The sequence below is a fragment of the Schistocerca cancellata genome, chromosome 1 (genome assembly GCF_023864275.1).
Source record: "Schistocerca cancellata isolate TAMUIC-IGC-003103 chromosome 1, iqSchCanc2.1, whole genome shotgun sequence".
NCBI lineage: Eukaryota > Metazoa > Arthropoda > Insecta > Orthoptera > Acrididae > Schistocerca > Schistocerca cancellata.
Genome location: NC_064626.1, coordinates 844,912,969 through 844,931,252, shown reverse-complemented (window position 1 = coordinate 844,931,252; position 18,284 = coordinate 844,912,969).

Below are 18,284 nucleotides of genomic sequence, written 5' to 3'. Positions count from 1 at the left end.
TTTTTGTAGAACAGCGTCACAGGGCATGAAATATGGGTTCATCACTTCAAACCGGAAAGAAAACGGCATTCCATGGAGTGGCGCCACACCATCTCTCCTGCCAACAAAAAGTTCAAAGCCACGCCCTCAGTCGGCAAAGTCATGACGACGGTCTTCTGGGACTCGGAAGGGCTTATTCTGTTTCATGTCCTCCCTCAACTCTGTTGTGCTGCCCTCAGGCAACGGAAAAACCGACTTCAGCGTATTCGTCGCCACAAGAATGCAAAACGGACTTCTCCTTCTCCATGACAACAAAAGGCCTCACAGAAGTCCGAGCACTCAAGAGCATTTCACGGAACTTCATTGGACTGTTCTTCCTCATCCATCCTACATCTCGGATCTCGCACCTTCCGACTTTCATCTGTTTGGTCCATTGAAGGATGCACTTCGCGGGAAGCAGTACACGGATGATGGGGAGGTTATAGAAGCAGCAAGACGACGGCTCGATATCGACGAGTAGAATTGTACCAAACGGATGTACAGGGCCTTTCACTAAGGTGGCGTAAGGCCGTCTCACTGAACGGAGATTATGTTGAAAAATAGGGTTTTGTAGCGAAAAGAGTTGGGAATAATTCGGTGTATTGGAATCCTGAAAAAAACCAACCTGCTTTCAGAAAAAAAAATATGTATTGCGTTACTTATTGAACGGCCCTCGTAATAAAGAAAACTAACTTAGCACCCGCTGTTTCACTCTCGTAGTCGATATGGTGTGCACAGACTTCTTTTAGTTTTCTTTAATGAAATTTGTAAGTTGTTCCTAAATTGCAAAACGTTCTAAACTTGCAGCGCTAATTAAGGTCTTAGGGGCATGGTCTTTACCGAATGTACTTCTGATCAAAAAGCGGTTCTGGTAGCTAGAGTCCAAGGTTATTGTTAATCATGCGTTCTTGCAGTGATATTTTCATAGGAAATTCCATGCTGTAGCACACAGTTCTTTGTATCTGAGCGAGAAGTGAAATTCCAATTTTCGTAGATTTAGCTTTAAATTTTTTTAATATAATGAAATATTTTCTTAAAAATTTTCACCCCCTAATGGATTGAACTTCTAAACACAGCAAAACAGGTATTTTTTAAATTCTGATGGAGAAGTCAAATACAAATTTTAATAGACTTGACTTGGAAAATCTTTTCATAATGAAATAATTTCATACAACTTTTCATCCTTTACTTCACTCCCTTAGCGGATTGAATTTCCGAAAACACTGTAACACATATTTTTTATTTCTAACCGGGAAATGAAAGTTTACTTTTCATATATGTAGCTTTAGTTTTAGTAGTTCTTTAATAACGATTTATTTCCAGAAAATTTTCACCCACTCTTTTACCCTCGAAATGGTTGAATTTCCAAAAATTCAGAAACACTTATTTCTTTATTTCTGAAAATACCAGCCTTTATGGGTCTGGCTTCAAAATTGCTGTAATAGCGACATAGTTTCAAAAAATATTTCTTCCCTTATTTCACCCCTTTAGGTGTGGAATTTTGAAAAATCCCTTCATAAACGTCGCCTACAGTATAAGATCAACACCTTCTCCAAATTCAATTTTTCTACCATTAGCGGTTTGGACTGGGCGATGGTCTGTCAGTGAATGAGTCACACAAAAAGTTCTGAAGTACTACTTGTAGACCCATGATGAAAGACCCGTATTAGTACGTGGGTAAGTGGATATTAATACGAACGGCAAAGCAGGCACTGACTCTGGCATCCAGTCGATCGCACAGTTGGCGAATATTGTCCTGGGGTACGTAACGCCACGCCTGCTCGACATGTTCACGTAGTTCTACAAGAGTTGTTGGTTGACCAGTGGCACGAATCACTTCTCGTCTCATCATATCCCACACCTGCTCCATTGGAGACAAGTCCAGAGATTGTGGTGGCCAGGAAAATTGCTCCACGTCTTGCAGGGCGCGTTGCATTTCACGGGTAGTGTGAGGGCGAGCATTAGCAGACTGTAACAACAAATCACCTTCCTTTTGCAAGTACAGCATAATAACAAGCCTAACAACATTCTGCACATGTCGAGCGCTGATTAGCGTCCTCCCCAGAAATAGCAAAGGTGAGCAAGGGTTGTAGCTTATGCACCCCACACTATAAGGTCTGGGATGGGACCAGTACGTCTTGGACAAATGTACTCTAAGACGCAGCACTCACCCCGCCTACGCATCAAGCCATACGACCATCATTTGCGTGCAGGCAGAATCTGGGTTCCCCACTGAAGACCACGGTGCGCCATGCCATCTTCCAAGTCATCCTCTGACGGTACCTGTCTAGCCGTGCACGTCGAAGCTGTGGCGTGAGTAGAAGATGGGCTACAGGTATGCGTGGCCGAAGTCCCACTGCTAATAACCGATTCGCAGCAGTTCGTGTTAACACATCTAAGTTCCCAGGCCCTCTTATCCATGCTGTGACAGCTGTACGATTGATCACTCCTGCCCTTACCAGACGACGATCCTGGTGGGTGTCTATACTGCATGGACATCCAGAGCCTCTTTCATTCCTCCTGTCAATATTTGCTTACTGTCCAAAATTAAGATTCACAACAGAACTGAAGGCCACTTTTCCGAAGGAGGGTGAACGGTAGTGAAGAGAGACAGTAATTTGCTCTTCGAGCCCTTCTGGACATAACAAACGTACTTGGATACATATTTATCTTCGGTCTACATATGTCGCTGCTTCTGTGTGTTTCCTGTATGGACAGTACGCGGCATTGGGTCTGTCCACAAAGTTCTTGGGGCAGATTTTCTTTGGCTGATGTTGTTCCTTCTATGTTGACTGAGGTAATGCTTAGCTGCGGCCCTAAAAAGGGCCTGTGCCTGTATATGGATGTATATGGAGGAAAATGACATCGAAATCCTTACTATAGAAACACCTAATTGCACAATTTCGCCTCTATACAAACCACCTGGTGAAGAATTGACAGTAAATAAACCAAAAAATCACACAATAAACAAGGGGAGACTGTGACTGCTGATTTCAACAGCCATAGTAACATTTGGGGCTATGATGATGAAGGTGAAAATGGGGCATCAGTACAAGAGTGGGCAAAAACGAATCACCTTACCCTTATCTACGACGCAAAACTCCCTGCATCATTTAACAGTGGCAGGTGGAGGTGAGGGTACAATCCCGACCTCATATTCACCACTAACAACATTAGCCAACAGTGTCTGTTCTCCAGTACCAAATTCACAACACAGACTAATAATCTGCCAAATATTTGCTGCTGTCAAACCTCAGGAAATCTCATTAGGAGGATGTTGAACTACGGAAAGGGTGATTGGTCGAGATTTGAAGATTTACTGGACACCAGAACGATATGACACATTCACCACGGCCGTAAAGAGATGTTCCAAAATATCTGTCCCTCGTGGCTGTCGAATATCTTTCATCCCTGAGCTCACATCAGATCAGGCAGCCTTATTTACAGAATATAGCACTTATTTAAAGGAAACCTTTTCACTGAAACAACTATAGAAACAGGAATCAAACTCAGTTCCGCTATAAGACTGTCAAAAAGGAGAAAATGGATTAAAACAATAGAAAACATGGATCTGAAAAGAGACAGTCATAAGGCTTGGAGACTTCTGCGACGTATGTGCAATGATCCAACTAAGACCACTACACACCAAAATATCACCGCCAGCCAAATACCACACAAGCTATTGCTAAACGGGAAGCCCAGCCATAAAACCAAAAATACGAAGACTGAGCTGGAGGACAGTATCAACTTTTCACTCCCATTCACGATGGATGAATTACAGAAGGCTATTAAACACAGTAAAACTGGTAAGTCAGCTGGCTTGTGCGATGTATGAATTGAGCAAATTAAGCACTCTGGATTAGCAGTAAAGGAATGAATTCTCCAACTCTTCAACAAATGTATTGATATATGTCAAATGGCAGAAGAGCCATGTAATTGCTACACTGAAACCTGGTACAGAAAGAAACAGACCGAAGAATTTTAGACCAATCGCATTACTGTGTCTCCTTTACAGACTGCAGCAAAAAATGATTTTAAAACGTCTCTCACATGTTATTGATCCCTTGCTTGTACCTCAGCAAGCTGGATGCCGCCCTGGTAAAACATGCACAGGACAATTACTCAGTCTTACACAGTTCATAGGAGATGGTTCTGAAGCCCGTAAGGTGACAGGAGTGGTATTCATGGATTTGACAGCAGCGTACGACACCGCCAACCACCAGTTACTATTAAACAAGGTCTGCAACCTAACCAAGGACTTCAGCCTCGTCAGTTTCATCGGCAATCTTCTGCAGAACCGAAGATTCTTCGTTAACCTCCAAAGACAGCGTAGCCGATGAGGCTACAGAAAATGGCCTCCCCCAGGAAAATGTGCTGTCTCTAATTTTGTTCAGTATATATACACTAAAGATAAACCCGTAGTCCCCAACTGCAGAAGCTATGATCTCGCTCTGTCAACCCAAAAGCACAAACTTCGACTCAATAGAAATCACCGCAAAGAGTCTTCGTGAAGACCTGTCAAAATGTTACCGAATAAAGCAGCTTAAACCAAACCCTCAAAGACATAAGTGTTTGCGTTCCATCTGAGAAATAGGCAAACCACCTGCAAGTTAACGATAGAATGGTCAGGCGTTAAACTGGAATACTGTGACACTCCAAAACACCTAGGAATAACACTTGACAGATCTCTAACTTCTGCAATGGCATTATCCTGCTCCGCTCCAGAGCATGCTTGCTCTATTTGACATAAGCCAATATATACCAAACAGGTGGATATTGCCCTACACGACGCACGCAGAATTACAGCAGGCTTATTGGCTCTAATACCTTCCAAGAATTGTACCACCTCCTGTTCGAAGAGAAATAGCGGCAAACAGGGAAAGAACGAAACTGGAACAGGAATAAACGCATCCCATGCTCGGGCAACTGCGCTGCCCACAACGATTAAGATCAAAGAAAAGTTTCCTCAGAACGTCGGAGAAACTAACAACCACTGATGAAGAAGCCAGGCTCTACAACTAAGGAGGGCTGAGACATCCATCCCTCCTGGTCTGAAAAGATTTTCAGACTCTTTACCCCCTGGTCATGATGAGAATTAGCCAGTCTGGAAGCCCTTGAACAGGGTGAGGTCAGGAGTGGGCAGGTCACGGATTAACGTGACAAAATGGGGATACGTCGATGAAAAACAAAACCCAATATGACTGCGGGGAAGGACAGGCTGTTCAACATATGCTTAAGTGTCGACTGTGTCCAACCACCAGCACAAAAAACGATCTTCGCCAGGCAACGGAAAATGCACTGGAAGTGGCCAAATTTTGATCAAAGATTATATAAACTGTACTGATCTGTCAACTGTTTTATGTATGTTTCTGACACAAGAGTAATAATACAAAGACCTCTAAAATTGGTTAAAAGTCATGTTTCCACGCTTTTAGAAAAGGTATCAAAATCAGAGTGAGAGCCTTAAAAGAAAGAGTAACATATTCTACGGATACATTATCACATCAAAAGTCGCTGGTATTGAACATAAACAGGAAAATGTTGACGCCATTGTCCTGTGCTGTACAACCTTTAGTTAGCAGAATGATCCTTCAGCTTGTCAATTTCTGTAGTTATCAATCACAGAACAAATTCTTGATGGATTCTGGAAAAACATTCTGTTTAGTGGGAGACTGTTTTCAAAGGTTGCCAACACCAATACTAAAATAAGAAACAAGCTGTAGAGTACAATCCCGTTTAGAGTTCAGCTTAATTAACTAGCTCTATAAATTTTATTTATTTTAAAAGCAATTAAAATATTACACTTCTTTCTTATCAAAATTAATAAAGTCTCTTGAAACAACTTGTGGGTAATTTCACAATCACAGATCTTCAATATGACATATGTGAATAACAACGTACTCCGTCTCGAAGAAACAAGTTTCTTTATCAAGTACGAGTTACTCTTTCTGACTCATTGAAAATCAGTTATTTTGAAAATATCGGTTTGTTACATCTGGTATATCGTCAGCATCGATACCAGACGATTTATAGAAATGTCGCCATATTGATAATACGGAAAATTTTGCCACTTCTAGTAGTGAGCAGACGTACATATTTGGGCGCCGGTTTCTGTAGCGATAGCTGGTACAAAATATCTTGGCTGCTCAGCTGCTGTTGTTGCCTAAGATTAAAATGGTGAGTGAGCTGTTGCAGTAGAGTCAATCCATCCGCTTCTTCAGTTGTCAGTAGTTTGAAAACGACACCTGGTAGCGACAGTTCAGTTGACAATGGCGTCTGCAGCTTACCAAGAGTTGAAGTACTCACAGTATAGCACTACCAACCTGGTACACGTAACGTTCAGTGACTGCACGGGCACTGAGGTGGAGCGTCCCATGCCCAAAGCACCAGCAGTTCGGACGCAATTAAACGGTACCTTAACGTGCGAATTGCCCAACCTACATTATGAGCTCATTCACCACAATGTTCCACAGTGGCGCGGACGACTATTTTCACTTTCACTGCAGCGGGCACTAACATTTTCACTTTCATTATGATGGCTCCTACCTTTCGTCTACTCAGCATAGTCTTAAGCCACTTGCATATATTGGTCTTGAAGCCATGCACTTCTGCAGCTTTAATCATGGATTCGAAAGTCCAAATGCGTAGGATGCCTGCTGATTCTAAAAAAAGTACTTCCTGTTCTTGGTTAAAAACTGTCATCCATCATCTAATAAAATGTTTTGGTTAGTCAACCTATTTAAAATAATCTCTTTCACTTTCTGTTATAATACGTTTGCTTGTACCTTTTCTTACTGTGTACAACTTATTAAATTTGGTAAATATGTCTCCCATAGTAAAAATTTAACACTGTCGTTCTTTGTCTTGTTGGTAATGGTCTATGGAAAACAATAGTGGCTAGATCTAATTGCTTATTAGGGAAAAATTTTTGCATTTAACCTTGGCATGTCCTATTACTTACTTTAAGTTGCTGATATCACAGACTTAAATCTTTGCTCACTTTTTTAGCCATATTATAGAGATAAATGTTTTATTGTAACTTTTCCATACATTTGTACATTCCAAAATGACAGTAACTGTCATGGGCATATGTAATTAATCTTTCTGCTTCATCCTCAGCCAAAAATAATTTCCTGTTGCCTTAATCTGCATCATTTCTCCTAAAAATTGTTCCCTTGTGTACATTGTAGTATTTACCCACTTTTTCACTACTCTTTTTACCGAAATGGTTATTTGCTATCCTACTATTTGAATCACAATTCTGACTTCTTCCAGTTTTGGTATACAAAGGCCTAATGATTTTTTCATCCCGGAAAATTTTCATTTATCGCATTCCTTTTCTTTATCTTGGTCCAAGGTTAACACAACTTCCTCCTAATAGTAACCTAGATAATGCACATACAACATCGTTGTGAGATTCTTTAACGTACCTGATTTCAAAGTCAAACTGTTGTAAGTACACAGCCCATCCAGTTGGTCTTCCCTCATAAAGTCTTCACTCTTGAAAGTAACTCAAAGCTTTGGGTGCAAAGCATACTATTACTTCGAGTCCAAATAAATATGTCCTGAATTTATTATATGTCATGTGTACTGTCAGTAAATCTTTTCCAGTAATTCCATTCGCCTTTTCTTGTTTTAAGAGCATTGTGTTCGCAACTTCGAATTTTATCATGTATACTTTCTGCATCGATTTCCTTCTCCTTTAACAATTACTGCCATTAGTGGCTAGACAAAATGGTAAACTAAAATCAGATCTGTAAAGTAAACACTGATTAATTGATTCTTTCTTAATGTTATCATAAGTTTCTTGATACTTGTTATTCCTTACCCAACTGTCTTCTTTTTCAAGATGTTACTTAGACATTATATCAGTTTACAAACTGCCTGTAAAATCGATATAAGCTGGAACTGTTTCAACTGTTTTCTACTTCTAGGAGCTAGAAATTCTGTAGGAACTTTAGCATACTCTGTCTAGGTATGCTAAAGTTCCTTTTTCAATAATTAAATGTCCTAGAAATTTCGATTCAGTTACTGCAAATTTACACTTCTCCAACTTCAATACCATTCACCCTGTTTTTCACATACATATCCCAAAAGTCATACATGTCCTTCACAACTTTGTCCAGTAACCAAAACCTCATCTACACAGATTCGGATGCATCCTTTTGTAACAGCACATCAGAAAACCTTAGAAACAAAAATTATAGCTGTATGTGTTTAGAATGCAGAGAGCTGATGATATAGAGACAGAGTGGAACAAAATTAAAGATTGTATGCAAAAATCAACACTTGAAACGGTAGAAAGAAAGAAATAAATAAATAAGGAAAGCGCTTAAGGTTATAGAGTTCAGAGATAGAGTAAACCATGAAATAAAAACAAAAAGCATACGAACTTCTAGTTCAAAAATAAAGAAAGCTACTCTAAAAAAAAGTAATGGTAAAGGCATGCCATGATTGTGATGACAGACTGATTATGAACATTGAACATTAAGGCTTTAAGGTTTGCATGGAAACCAGAATTTTGCCTATGAAATGTTGAAAAATTAATGTAATCAGTGAAGAACAATAGATGAAACATTACACTGTCATTAATTGTTGTAGCATATAGGAAACACATGACTCAACAATACAATAAGACAATTGACCAATAAATTAAATGAACTCAAACAAGTTTTAAAAAGCCTAAAAATCGTGAAGCATGTGGCTCAGATGGAATAAATAATGAATTTAAGTATAGACAAATATTGTATGAATAATGACTAACTGAAACCCTCAGCTGCCGACAGGTGTTGTTGATATACCTTGATGTGGACAGCTTTAAGGCTTTAAGGCTTTTACGAGACATTTATTCCATGAAAACTAAGAAAGTTTTCAGATCCCCACCAGCTGGAAGACTGCAGAGGTAATTTTTGACAAATAGTATTATGAAATGTATGTGACAATTACAGATATATAGAGTGTACATAAAGTCCGGGAACACTTTCTATTATTTATTGCACAAGAGCTAAATACTGTACAGATGTCATACATATTGCATTGTGAAGAGAAACACTGAAAGTTGTTTTTTTTTTTTTTTTTACAAACATTCGATATGCGAACCATAAGTGACCCGGCAGACGTTAATACGATAATCGAATTCTTGCTATACCCGTCTCTCGTACGCGTTCCACATTCATTTCACTCACACTGGTTCGTCCGATTCTGTTTTCCGGACATAAGCAACCCGTCCTAACGGATCTGTTGTGCCAGTGGTAAATGGCCTTCCTTCTTGGTGGCATCTTACCGTACTCTGTACTAAACATCCGTTCAACAACTGTAGCACACTTGTTTTTCTCGAACTCCAACACACAGAAAGCTCGCTCCGCACCTGAACTCGCCATGTTTGCGACTAGCGCTGACTATTACCTAACTACGCTGTGGCGGTAATTTAAAACACTTTCAGGGTTTCTCTTCAAAATGACATTGTACGATATCTGTACAATGTTTGGTTCTTGTGCAATAAATAATTGAAAGTGTTCCCAGTCTTTATGTACACCATGTACAAGCTTTTAAATGCAGTTTGTAAAACTTAACTAAAGTTATTAAACAACTGCTTGATAGCAATAGCAGATGTTGTATTTGTTGTGGGCTCACAGTTTCTTTGAAGTTTTTTAAAAGACTTTATTTTCGCCACTTACTGTACAACTATTGCAATATCCACTATTGCAATCTCGACCTTTTGGTGATTTTTCGAATGCTTACAGTGGAAATCAACTTTACATCGAGGTTAGACATACTTCTAACAGAAATATGTACATATTTCACACTAGAGCCATGAAAAATCTGAGTTAAAAAATTACTCACGTAATGAAAACACAACAATTGCCAGCATTAATAAAAAGAATAAAAATAACTTGAGCCCACATGGCTCATACAAGCTTCTTTGCCACACACCCTACTCTATATAGAGTATGAAACACATCCTCACATTATGAGAACACATCCTAAAACATATAGATAAATGAAGCAGACTTAACTAATGTTACCCTTATGTGATGGATAGGATGAAAACACATGTAACACATGAAGGTGCACATGTCAACAATAAACACTAAATCGGACTCAAAACAGGCTCCAAACTATTTCCGCCATAACCAAGGACCACATTTAAGATGCATGCAGGCATCCTGATACAAAACTTTTGCCAGCGTAGATAGTTATCCTTTATAATGCTAATCTTAAGGTAACGGAAAACTGAGGAATCAGTCTTTGTTAACAGTGGTAAAGGAATGGTAGAAAACACATGTTTAGCAACAAACTAGAAAATTCTTTCAACTGCAACATCGTCATGAAAATGCATACAATCACATGGCATAGTTACAAAAGTTCTAATTTTACATAGTTGTCTAGACTTTACATGATATGTCATGTACTGTATTACTTGAAAAATGGGTTCCTAAGTGAAGAACTCATGTAGGCAGCACAACACAACAAAACCAGACAGTGCCAATCATTCTTGTGTATCAGATATAAAAGTACAACTTTAATGTTAATATTGGTAAAAAACATCCTCATTACATTTAAATACGAGTCAAACGCTTCATGCTCGTTCAATGAACATGTTATGTACAGCATAACTTAAAGGACGAGCCGTAAGGTGTCGCCCCCATGTAGGTGTCATGCCAAAAAGGCATAAGAAAATGAAAATACATTCCCGTGTGTCAGACATAAAAGAACAACAACTAAATATATTATCCTAAGAAGCATTCGTGATACATGTGAATATGAATCTATGCTGGCAAAGGTTTTGGATCAGGATGTTTGCATACATCTTAAACACAGTCCTAGGCTATGGCATAATTACATTGGAACTGATTGGCATCTGGTTTGACCAGTATGGTGTTTGTTGCTACTATTTGCACCTTTGTATATTAAATTTGTTTTATCCTATCCATTACACAACAGTAAAATTAGTTAAGAGTGCTGCGTTTATGTATGTATTTTATGACGTGTTCTTGTAATATAAGGGTGTGTTCTTTCTTTATACCGATAGCGTACTTGACAACGGCTGACAAAAGCCGTACAGACTCATGTCATTTTTATTCTTTCTATTAATGTTGACTACTGTTGTGTAACTAACATGTGAATAAATTTTAAAAAAAGTTTCTTGTGCTGGTCATTTTTGGCAGCAGTACAGTGGTTCAAAAGGGAAACGCCTTTTACATGCTACACATAGCATGCAAAACGTGTTTTTCTTTTGAATCACTGTAATGAATAATTTTTAATTTAATTTATCTCTGATTTCTCATGGCTGTCCTGTAAAAATTGTATGTATTTCCGTTAGTGGTATCTGACCTTGACGTATCTACTGTCAGCAGCTGTAACCACTTGCATGTGACAAAAACGCCGAAATTTCAATAGTGTGTATTTTAAGAAAAGTCTGGTAATGCCGAAAATGAAGTCTTTTAAAAATAGTAGATGTAATCTTGGGAGAAGAACAGAATAGATTTAGGAAGGGACACTACCTGAGATAATATTTTCAGCATTGAAATAATCTTGAAAAGCGATGTGAAGTCAGTCTAGAAACACATCAAACTTTTATTGACTCTGAGAAAGATTTTTATTCACTCATTAGAAACAGGGTATTAACACTGACAGAAGACAGAGGATATCCAATAAATGTTATACAGACTACTGTAAACTTATTTGATGGTTCTAAAATAATCATAACAGGTAGCTCAAAAACATAAGAGATAATAATAAATCAAGGCAAAGATGCAAGTTTTCACTGATATTGTTTTGCAACTATATTGAGGATCTAATTAGAAAATGGAGAAATGATGTAAATGAAGGTATACAACTGAAAAGAAGCTATTGTCTGAACGCTATGCTATATGCAGATGATGTAGTCTTCGTACAGTACAAAGAATCAGCCTTAAAACATTTGGTGTATAGATTATATGAACAAGGAAGACAATTCTACAAACTAAAAACATTCACCAATATAGCTATCTCTCACTACAAAAAACGACTACTTTGATCAAAAATTGTTTCTGAAGATAAGACACCGGAACAAGTCTCCAGGTTGGATATTAAAGGTGTGATATCAACTGAAACGATGATATTGATTTACAGAATGAAAACAATAAATAAAACCTTAAAGAATATGACTAGGAAACATAAAATTAAAGTTTTACAAAACAATGGTTGTGCCTGTCTTTAGCTATGGCAATGAATCCTGGATTAAAAAAGAATTCGTGTTAGTATCCTGCAACCATGACATATGAAACTGATAGTTTGCTAATTTTCACACCTTTTCACACCTGTCGGCAATTGCTTTCTTTGGAATTGGAATTACCACATTCTTCTTGAAGTCTGAGGGTATTACTCCTGTTTCATGGACCTTGCAAACGATGAAGAGTTTCGTCGTGTCTGGCTCTGCCAAGGCTGTCACTAGTTTTGACGAAATGCCGTCTACTCCCAGCGCCTTGTTTCGAGATCTTTCAGATCTTCCTTAAATTCTTCTCGCAGGATCATATACTCCGTTTCATCTTCATCTACGTCCACTTTCCTTTCCATAATATTGCTTTAAAGTTCATCTCCCTTGTATAGACCCTCCATATACTTCTTCCATTTTTCAGCTTTTCCGTCTTTGCTCAGGACTTGTTTACTATCTGACTTCTTGATATTCATACAGCTGCTTTTCTTTTCCCGAAAGGCCTCTTCAGTTTTCCTGTAGGTGGTATCTATCTTCCCCCTAGTGATATATAATTCTAAATTCTTACATTTGTCCTCTAGCCATTCCTGCTTAGCAATTTTGAACTTCATGACAATTCCATTTGTAGACGTTTGTATTCGCTTTCGCCTGTTTAATTTGCTTCATGTTTAAACTTTCTACTTTCATCAGTTCCGTTCAATATCTCTTGTGTTCTCCAAGGATTCCTACTAGGCCATGTCTTACCTATTTGATCTTCTGCTGCCTTCACTATTTCATCTCGTAAAGCTACCAATTCGTCTTCTAATGTACTCCTTTCCCCCGTTCTTGTCATCCGTTGCCTGATGCCCCACTTGAAGCTCTCGACAACCTGTGGTTCTTTCAAATTATCCAAGTCTCTCCTCCTCAATTTCCTACCTTTTCGCAATTTCTTCAGTTTTTATCTGTAGTTCATAACCGATAAACTGTGATCAGAGTCCACATCTGTCCCTGGAAACGTCTTACACTTTAAAATCCCGTTCCATAATCTCTGTCTTACCATTATATAATCAATGTGAAACTTTCCGGTGTCTCCAGGTCTCTTCACGTATACAACCTTTCTATATGATTCTTAAACCAAGTGTTAGCAATGATTAAATTATGCTCCATCCAAAACTCTACCAGGCAGCATCCTCCTTCATTCCTTTCCCACAGTCGACATACATCTATTACTTCACGTCTATCTTGGCTATGATAATGCGTTTACTATGCTGTTCATAATGCGTGCCCGGTTAGCAGTGCGGTCTAACGCGGTGGAGGGGTGAAGTGTACTGCGGTAGTCGTCTTGGGGCTGTGGACCACTGCGGCTGCAGTCTAACGCACGGCTTTCCGGATTGGGCAGGAGCGTCTGGTCCCCAGCACAAATCCACCAGGCGGTGTTGTGTCGAGGCCCAGTGAGCCAGCCAGTCTGTGGATGGTTTTTAGGCGGTTTTCCATCTGTCTTGGCGTATACGGGCTGGTTCCCCTTATTCCACCTCAGCTACACTATGTCGGCGATTGCTGTCCAAACAAGTTCTCCACATACACGTACACCACTAATATTCTACCACACAACCATAGGGGTTACTCTCGTCTGGTGTGAGACGTTCCCCGGGGGAGGGGGGGGAGGGTGGTCCACAGGGAGCCGAGCCGCACAATAACCTTGAAAGAGTGTCTCGGTGTGGGGTGGTGGAGGGGTGAAGTGGACTGCGGTAGTCGTCGTGGGGCTGTGGACCACTGCGGCTGCGGCGAAGACGGAGCCTCTCTGTCGTTTCTAGGCTCCCAGTTAATATACAATACAATGCTGTTCATAATACCTTACCCGTGTTCCTATTTCCTTATTCATTATAAAAGCCACTCCTTTATTACCCCTATTTGACTTTGCATTTGTAACCCTGTATTCACCTAACCAGAAGTCCTGTTCCTCCTGCCACTAAACTTTAATAATTCCCACTACATCAAACTTCAATCTACCCATTTCCTGTTTTAAATTTTTTAACCTACCCGCCCGATTAAGTGATCTAACATATCACACTCCATTCTGTAGAATGCCAGTTTTGTTTCTCCTGCCGACATCCCGAGTAGTCCCCGTCCGGAGATATGAATGGAGGGCTATTTTACTAACGGAATATTTCACCCAAGGCGCCATCATCATTTAATAATACAGTAGAGCTGCATGTCCTCCATAACATTTTTGATCTATCTATCTGAAAACTAGGGAACCAAAATTTTTCCATTTTTGTTCGATTTCTGCGTTTAATACAGGAAATAATAGGAATAAAAAACCGAAAATAGGTTATATCAGATGGCGGTGATTTTGAGAGGTTTTAATAGTCTCTTTAAGCTGACGCTGAAAAAAATATTTAACCGAGAACCAGTTGTTTCAGTGCATATCATCGGTCTGTTATGCTTCTATACTGTATTTATTGTCAGTTCGTTACGTCTCATCATTAGTCACATGTGTGCGAAAGGCAAGGTTTAACAGTTGCAGTTAAACACTGTTTTTTAATCCTTTGAAACCCAAAAATATTACTTTTAATTTTACTTTTTTTCACAGAATTGTCCTTTATCATCACAGTAAGCGAGAATACAAAAGGAAATTGGGAAAAAGTAAACAGTCAGTTGTTTTAACAAGGTGGTTTCACATTGAAACCTCTGGGATATACAGCTTTCAACCACCTATCGTTTCATGAGATGTGTTTGAAAACAATTTTATATTTTTCCTAGATTCAGTCCCACATCTCAATTTCCATAAACTCATAATGCCTAGAACAAATTATAGTTCTGAATAATAAGCAAAAATGGAAATACATTTTAATAAATTTGGTATAAATTAATATTTCATACCAAAAGTACTTATTGGTCCAGTTGTTTCATTTCGAAATGACTCACAAAAACAGTAGTACAAACTCAAATTTACGTTATAGTACCTTTGGTTGCACTTACTTTCACTGTCAAAGATTTTTTCAATATGATCCATATAAAAACATTTCACAGTCCCCTACAATCACAGTCCCCTACAATCTCCGCATTGACTGTTGCTTTGAAAGTTGTAGGTGCCTGCTATGTACTACATTTCTAGAAGTACCTCAGTGTACTATCTGAGGTCTGTAACATGGATTAGTATCGGTGGTTCCATCCGAAAAGCATTGGTACTTCAAAAAAATTAGTAAAATGATAGTTTCCGGCAGAAGCTATTAGTACTCAAAAAGTTAATATAGAGTAAATTCATTACAATCATTTCGTCATACACAACTGCAATCCTGTATATATTTCAGTATCTCATTGAGAAATTTCATTTTAATATTGATTGTTTGTGAGAAGGTTGTGTTTTGCGTCTTATAGGGAGGAGGAACGTGTAGCAGCGCTTGTCGGGATTCAACGGCAGCAGCAGGGTCGTTGACTATCGAGACGGCGGCTTACTATTCGGCGATATTGCTGCTTACCTTGGTTCGAACCCCATGAGTGTCATGCTAATATGGAATGACGGGTCCAGGAGCATCGTCCTAGAAGCCATACAGCATCTCAGCCCGCCTGCGCAACTAGCGCCTGACTGTACAGAGATACTGCTCTGTCTGCCGTGCAACATCCCACATCTACGTCACGTGGCTTGAGTCACGAAGTAAGTTTGTCTGCGGCAAGGTAAGAAACCATAAGAAAATGCGACCACATCTAAAGTCAGCGTGGAGACAACTGTCGCGGCTTCCCTTGTCTCGACAGCAGAGAGAGGCGCGACGGCCGTGGAGCGCCCAGTAACACCACTTTCAGAGGTGTGGCACCACGTCGTGCTTTCAAACGAGTCCTGGGTCACTAGAAGTATCCGTCAAGAATGAATATTGCCAGATTGCATACGGGCTCAGCACCTGGCGTGATGATGTGGCTTGCCATTGCGTAAATAACACGATCACCTCTGGGTCGCATAGTCGGTATTTTGGACAGGATCCAGCACATTTTTGATACGTTAAGTTCGATGCCTGCAGAAAATCTTCGAGAGATCTTCCAACAAAATAACGAAAGTTCTTACGTTGCCAAGCTGCTTTGACCTAATTCGATACAGAGGATGTTCGACTGTTACCATTGCCAGCACGTTCTCCAGTCTTCCATCCATTGAAGACTTGATTAATTGCCGAGTGACTGGTAGGCCATTACTCTACAGCCGCTGTCACTGATGACCACTGGCTAAGAGCACAAAATGGTGTACAAGTGTCTTTCACCCAAGTTAAGTTCTATTCGACGCCTAGAAGGACTAAAGCCATTGTTACAGCCACAGGAGTCAGCTCTGTGTACTAATTTTGCACACTGTACAGCGCCAAATCGCCAATACGTTCAAACATTTGTTCTTCCTACTACTACACTGTATACACACTAATGGTAAATAAAATTTTGGCATCCTACGTGGCGGTAAAGTTTTAATTTTCAAAAGCACATATATACGAGGGGCGTTTGAAAAGTCCGTGCAAAAATTTGGGTTAATCCATCTTTATTTTTCGACATAGTTTCCTTTTAGACTTTGAAACGTCCCCTTAGGAAAATTGTACAAGACTGTGCTTAAACTGACACACAATATTTTTAGCGCAACGCAATCTGACTTTCAAAATTCCCTACAAAAGAATGGCCCTGACGAACATTAACCTATACGTTTCACAAATCACTTACCTCAAAAAAATCTTCGTTACTCGAACTACTACAATACAGCGAGCGCCACTACTGCCAGCTAAATAAAAGATTCAAACTACTGAAGGCACTAACTACTGATAGATATACACTCCTGGAAATTGAAATAAGAACACCGTGAATTCATTGTCCCAGGAAGGGGAAACTTTATTGACACATTCCTGGGGTCAGATACATCACATGATCACACTGACAGAACCACAGGCACATAGACACAGGCAACAGAGCATGCACAATGTCGGCACTAGTACAGTGTATATCCACCTTTCGCAGCAATGCAGGCTGCTATTCTCCCATGGAGACGATCGTAGAGATGCTGGATGTAGTCCTGTGGAACGGCTTGCCATGCCATTTCCACCTGGCGCCTCAGTTGGACCAGCGTTCGTGCTGGACGTGCAGACCGCGTGAGACGACGCTTCATCCAGTCCCAAACATGCTCAATGGGGGACAGATCCGGAGATCTTGCTGGCCAGGGTAGTTGACTTACACCTTCTAGAGCACGTTGGGTGGCACGGGATACATGCGGACGTGCATTGTCCTGTTGGAACAGCAAGTTCCCTTGCCGGTCTAGGAATGGTAGAACGATGGGTTCGATGACGGTTTGGATGTACCGTGCACTATTTAGTGTCCCCTCGACGATCACCAGTGGTGTACGGCCAGTGTAGGAGATCGCTCCCTACACCATGATGCCGGGTGTTGGCCCTGTGTCCCTCGGTCGTATGCAGTCCTGACTGTGGCGCTCACCTGCACGGCGCCAAACACGCATACGACCATCATTGGCACCAAGGAAGAAGCGACTCTCATCGCTGAAGACGACACGTCTCCATTCGTCCCTCCATTCACGCCTGTCGCGACACCACTGGAGGCGGGCTGCACGATGTTGGGGCGTGAGCGGAAGACGGCCTAACGGTGTGCAGGACCGTAGCCCAGCTTCATGGAGACGGTTGCGAATGGTCCTCGCCGATACCCCAGGAGCAACAGTGTCCCTAATTTGCTGGGAAGTGGCGGTGCGCTCCCCTACGGCACTGCGTAGGATCCTACGGTCTTGGCGTGCATCCGTGCGTCGCTGCGGTCCGGTCCCAGGTCGACGGGCACGTGCACCTTCCGCCGACCACTGGCGACAACATCGATGTACTGTGGAGACCTCACGCCCCACGTGTTGAGCAATTCGGCGGCACGTCCACCCGGCCTCCCGCATGCCCACTATACGCCCTCGCTCAAAGTCCGTCAACTGCACATACGGTTCACGTCCACGCTGTCGCGGCATGCTACCAGTGTTAAAGACTGCGATGGAGCTCCGTATGCCACGGCAAACTGGCTGACACTGACGGCGGCGGTGCACAAATGCTGCGCAGCTAGCGCCATTCGACGGCCAACACCG